This window comes from Bos indicus, chromosome 15, assembly GCF_029378745.1.
Source record: "Bos indicus isolate NIAB-ARS_2022 breed Sahiwal x Tharparkar chromosome 15, NIAB-ARS_B.indTharparkar_mat_pri_1.0, whole genome shotgun sequence".
In the NCBI taxonomy this organism is placed as follows: Eukaryota; Metazoa; Chordata; class Mammalia; order Artiodactyla; family Bovidae; genus Bos; species Bos indicus.
The window spans coordinates 31993115-31999493 of record NC_091774.1 but is presented as its reverse complement, the minus strand read 5'-3'; the positions used below and the strand labels follow the sequence as shown (position 1 = coordinate 31999493).

General features: G+C 43.2%; 1 pseudogene; it reads right to left on the bottom strand.

Moving 5' to 3' along the window:
- Window positions 1–1892: 1892 nt before the first annotated feature.
- On the bottom strand, window positions 1893–2359 carry LOC109569201 (large ribosomal subunit protein eL30 pseudogene; annotated as a pseudogene).
- Between the last annotated feature and the right edge of the window lie 4020 nt (window positions 2360–6379).

The window sequence follows — 6379 nt, the reverse complement described above, 5'->3', positions numbered from 1 at the left end:
AAATTTGTTGTTTTATTTGTGACAGAAAATAGACTAGCTAAATGAAAACATTGCTTCAGATTTCTATAGCTCACCAGTCAACTTAGCCACTTACATTTTAACAGTTTCATTGTGTGACCTTTCTGAAAATTGTTTGCTGCCTACAATGGACAAAGTGATTGACAAGTGTCGAGTAGAGGAATGTCAACGTGTGCTGCTCTTGTTCTCACGGACGGTGTTCCATTACACTATCACCAGAACGTTTTGCCTGGTCAGTTATTCATGCTGGAGGAGTTCTGTTTTGCATCTGATGGGGGTGGAGGGTGAAGAGGTTTTAAGAAGTTAGCTCAGGCATCTTATCCCTCAACTGGGAATAGGGAAAAAGCACCTTTTACTTCATGCATCTACATATATGTTGGTTTAGGAATAAATTACATCCAAGACTGCTCAGGGAGAACTAAGCCACTAAAAGCCAGAAGATTAAACCCAGGAAAGTTATCTAGAAGCACTGACAAACCCTGAAGTGATCGTGGAAACTGTCTTCTCTCTTTCAAAATAGACATAAGAGATGTCTTATGGGAATCTCCCAGTCTGAGCTAAACTCACACACACACACCAGCTTAGCTTGAATAAACAGGGGCAAAAGAAGCACAGAGAAATAAATTTAAGTCTCTCTGTGCAGAAGTATTTTCCATCAGATTCTCTTTAAGCTACTTTTTAAGTCCTGTCGCCACATTTGAGTATGTGGGTATGAACATCTCCAGTAATGCTGTCCTGTGTGTGAGTGTGTGTGAGTGTGTGTGTGTGTGTGTGTGTGTGTGTTATCCTGCTTGTGACTGTCACATGTCACCTGGTTTTGGTGATTTAGCATGTTTCTCTATGCCCACTTGGAGCTATAGGATTACAGATGATGTAGAATTGGAAGCTACATTCTGTTATTTTTCATGGAAAAGCTACTAAGAATCTAATCAGAACAATCCAAGTAGAATAATTTTCCATGCAGGCTCCATGGGCTTCGTCGACTACCTGGATGGTTCAATGGACTGAAAAGAAAATCATTCTGAATGTTCCTGTATATCAGAAATTTGGGCATTTGGTTCTGTATTAGTTTTTCACATTGGTTCCACACTTTCAGTTATGTATTTCACCCTCCTTCCACCCTTAAAAAGTATTTAATCTTTTTTAAAAATAGCTCATAATCCACTTCAGATCATCTCATTGCTTGTTTCACAGTTAGCCTTTCTGTATTCTGTAGGTCTAGGCTGTTTGTCTCTATAGCTAATCCCACTAATACAATATAAAGAAGCCCAGGAACGAGCTAGTGGTGAAAATTTCTAAACAGTACTGGCAGCAAATAGGAAGAAGCATAATAGGTGAGCTGGAATCCTGGGAAAAAGAACGCTGTGGGCGAAACAAAACAACTGCCTCAACAAGCTATCTCTTATCAGAACGGCGCTGAATCCATCAACATGAATTAACCATATTTCATTCCCAGGAAAAGTGAACTCTTGTTTTTCTAGATGTCCAAAATAAATAAACTAATTAATTAACAACCCCAAGTCGCAAACCGTCCTGCTTTCTCCACTAAGCCGATCTCAATGACCTGGAATCTTCAGCCTCTCGGAATGTCTACATGATTTGATTCCAAATCACACACTCCAGCACTTGGATATTTTGTGCTTTATCTTCACTGTTTCTTACAGGTAACTGTTGTCTTCTCAGACAGAAGACAGACACAGACTCTAATGTGGGGCTGTAGACTGAAGAAACACCCTCTCAAGGTCACGCACGAATCTAAGAATAATTCCCAACAGGATGACAGGCCTCTTGGTCCCTGTTCCCCTCTGACTTTTCTGCCATAGTCAAGAGAGAACACTGGATTGGGTACAAGGGATTCTGAAGGGTTAGCAGGATTCTTTTTTTTTTTTTTTTTAAAATAAGCTCTGGCCAGTTTTATTAAAGAAAAATTGTACATGATTTACTTTTCACCAGTCTGTTCTGGCATGCTTCTAATAATATCAGAATCACCTGGATCAACGATAGCCAGTGTGCATACTCTGTAGTATTTTCCACATGCTGTGCCCAATTCAATATTATTGCCACCGTAGTGATGGACACCAGTTTTGGCCAACATGGCATAATACTCTATTTCAGATTTCCTCAAGGCTGGGCAGTTGTTGGTGAGGATGACCAGTTTTGCTTTGCCTTGTCTGATCATTTTCAGAGTCTGTTTGTACCCCAACATGTACTTTCCACTTTTCATAACCAGCTGGAGCCTAGAGTTGATCGACTCCAGTGACTTTTTCGTCTTCTTTGCAGCCACCATCTTCTTGCCTTAGATGCGGGACGCCTCCAACCAAGAGCAGCCACCAAGATGGCCAGGGAGTGAGCAGCAGGATTCTTTAGCTAATTTTCTGGCAAGAGGATCATTGCGCTTATGTGTCTGACCTCCATCCTCTATAATACAGACTCTACATATTTGCAGTAAGACTCTATATATTTACCTTTGTAAATAAGTTAAACTACCCAGATACAACTCAGTTACAATGCATTGGTTCTCTGACTCATTTCCTTCAATCCTGACCACTAAAATATTTACATGCATGGTCTCACTTAATATATGAGCAGATTATATGCTCAACTCCTTTTTAAAAAAAGTCATTATTGAATTTGCTGCAATATTACTTCTCTTTTATGCTTTTTGGCTGCACATTACATGGGATCTTAGCTCCCTGACCAGCGATCGAAACTTCACCCCCTGCATTGGAAAGCAGTCTTAACCACTGAACTGCCAGGGAAGTCCCTACACTCAACCTCTTTATGGTTCTTCTTAGGCCATCAACTTTTCTGCCATTTCTGATCAGAGAGTTTGTTTTCCATTCTACTCCCCTCACAAGCATTTTTCTTTCTTGATCTTTGTGCCAGTTCTTACGGTAACATTAATATGTTTTCATTCAGATTTGGAAATTAGTATGAAATTAATAGAATTTGAAGGATAACATTCTGTTGATAGTGACAGAACTGCTCTTTCCAGGTTGCCCTTAAATTACAGAGGGGTTGTTGACCTCCTCAGTTTTAAAACTTAGAGACTTTTTCCTCTGCAATCAACACCTGTTATTTCTAGCTTCCCTGGTGGCTCAGATGATAAAGAATCCGCCTTTCAAGGCAGGAGACTTGGGTCGAGCCCTGGGTCCGGAAGATCCCTTGGAGAAGGAAATGGCTACCCACTCCAGTGTTCTTGCCTGGAAAATTTCATGGACAGAGGAGCCTGGTGGGCTACAGTCCATGGGGTCGCAAAAGAGTTGGACAAGACTCAGCGACTAAACAGCAATAACGAATATTTTTTCCATGAGAGGAGTTCTCTAAAGGCAGGTCATCACCAATCTTTGAGGCATGCAGTAGGATCCCCGGTTGTCAGCCCCTGAGGCACTCCGTTTGGCTAATGTTGGAGGATTTGCCTGTGGGGTTGTGGGGAGAAGCCACCTTTCACAGAAAGACAAGCGAACAGCTCAAAGCAACTAAAGGCTTAATTTTTCTCTTTGAGAGGTCCCATAGGAAGCAGTAGCTTTAAGTGAAATCTTTATGAAAGGATTCCTTCTCTGAATTTTCCCAACAGGCCTCTTTGTTATTACCTCCAGAGAGTTGCCTACCCATCAGGGAACCAAATCCCCCTTATCGTGTCCAGACTGCTTTACTGCTGTGCACACCCCACTGGAGGGAGGGTTACAAATGGTTCTCTCAAGCTTCACTCAAACCACCAGCCTGCCGAGTCTGAAATGCCCCGGCCCTTTCTGGCCTTCTGCACCATGGGAAGTCCCCCTTGGATTCCCAAAGAAAATTAAACTCCTTGGAATTCCAAACTAATAAACTTTCACAGAGAAGCCCCAGGCGGATTGGTTATCATGATATTTCGGTCTCACCTAACCAATAAGAGGGCCGGTTGGCAAGTTCCCAGGATGAATATTCTCATATGAGCATTGGATTAGAGGAAGCCAAAAGATTTTTGGCCATCTACGTACTCAACTTACACCCCACCTGGGTTCTGAGGTAGAGATCTTGTGACCGTTGGGGCCCTGCAAGGCAATTAAAAGAAATAAAGCAAAGTATTATATTTTAATTGATGTAATCTTCAAGCTCCCAGTGGAATCTGGGGTGATATCTGACTAGAGTTACCCTAGGTATCAATAGATGACTATTCTGTGAAAGTGCATTTAGGAAGACAAAACCCTATGAATCCTGAACTTCATTAACATGTGTATCCATTTGGGGGTGGGAGGTGGGGATTGACTCTGTCTCCAGGACTACAAACTGAAAGAAGCCACCTAGGTTTTTCTGGGGTCTGAACAAAGAGCTGAAGGGGGTGGGAACTGAAGAGAGGGCAAGAGAGAAGGGCAGGTGGAGGGGAAGACAAAATGTGGGTTTATATTTTTATTTGCTTTCAGAGTACCTGGATTTTGGACACACCAAACCACTCTTTCGAAACCCAGACAGCTTTCATCCATCACTAACATTTCAGGGTTTCTTTCTGTTTTATTGTAAATATTCCAGTCGAAGAAAGATAAACAGACAAGAAAAAACAGCTTTATACAGTATACAGAGTCAGATAGAAAATACAGAATGGAAAAGAAAGGCAACAACCAACAGATAAAAGTGGAGACGAACCAAGGAAGAGAACTAGCTGGTTGCAAGTTCACGCAGCAGCTTGAGCGAGGTGCAACAATGGTTTCTGCAGCTGACAGAAACTGCCTTGCGCCGCCAGTCTTATCTTTATTCCGTGAAAGAAACAGACTTTATAAATGATTCATGGGGACATTTACTTCACTAATCCATTAAAAAAAGTTTGTTATTGATCAAGATGTCTTGCTCATAAAAATGAGTTTTATTTGTCTTTAAAAAAAAAAACCCTTCCTGCTCCACATGTGATCTGACAGTAGGGACCACATTGTGCGAAGCAAGGGCTGGAGTTGAGGGCAGCGTGGCACCATTTTGGTCTGCAGTCTGTCGGCCTCCAGGTGCCCTTCCCGCCAAGTCTGTGTTCCTTCAGGTGGTTCAAGCGAGCAAGGTTTTAAAAAAAAAGACTCGTGTCTGCAGAGCTTGCTGACATTTGATGAGCTAAGAGGAAAGAGTAAGAGGACTCAAATTCATGTGAGAGAAGAGGTCAGCCTAGTACAAAACCGGTATCCTTTATTTGACGCCTCAGGGTACCCCCAGGATGGCTGCTCTAACCAACTGTCCTGGCACAAAGAAGATGTCAACCTAATGTCGATGGCAAAAACACGGAATTAAGCTCGTCGTCTTCCAAAGGGGTCTTTACGTTAGTACATTCAGAACAGAAACAATGGGAGGACAATTTCGATTCAAGGTGTTGACGGTGGGGGAGGTGATCGTCGTAGCTATTTAGCTCTCTCTCCCTCTGGATTTTCTAAACTGACAAACAGAAATTGCATAGAATTTGTTTTCCATCAGAACATGAGAACTCTGTGTGTGAACCTCCCAACCGGAGAAGCCAAGCAAAGATCAAGTGGCTGCTGGGAAGGCTGCCCCTCCCGTCAGAAGATGCTGTGGACCCTCAAGCATCTCACAAGTAGAGAAGCACTTTGCAGGCAACGGACAGCCTGGAAAGCATCAGTAACTCTGAGTGTGCAGATGGAAGAGAAGTGAGATGCTTCATGTGAAGTCATACAAGGGGGCTACTGCCCATGTGTCGCTAAGAACTCAAGAGTTCCTAGTTCCCAGGCCTGTGCACTGGCCACAAGACCCTACCTCTCTCCCAGGAACCTGGCAAAGTCTTGATTATTTATGGTCTTTCTATATAACACACACACACACACACACACACATGCGCGCTTGTACCCAGGTCTCCCATCTAGTAGCAAGAAGTCACCCAATCCAGGATAGCTCTGGCTTCATAGGCAGCTACCGAATTTTGTTAAAAAGAGGTGCAGGTAACAAAGTCTGCACCGGACCAGCAGGGGGCCCCATCCTCTCCCCACCCCCCACCCCATGAACACTGAGCCAAGGCCACTGTCCAGGAAGTTTGCATTTACCCTCTCTGCTCCTTAAACCAGCCCTGGGATAGTCAATGCCTTCTGCACTCCTCTCTCTTCTCTCCTTCTCAGAGATCACTTTCATCAAAGACCACACCAAACCCAATCACAGTGAAAGTCAAAAAGAGAAACAGAAAGAAGGGACATATTAACCTCTCAGGCATTTCAAGTTCTCTCAGTCAACTTTGAGTTCATTGGTTTGGGACGTTTTAAAAATTACTTTAATGGACCTTTATTGGAGACTCTCCACCTAATTCTTCCCAAGAGCCTTCTCCTCCATGCCCCTGTGTCCCGGGTCACCACACAGAAAGGAGAATTCAGCACCTGGAGTTTGATGCACTGGCTGCTCCATA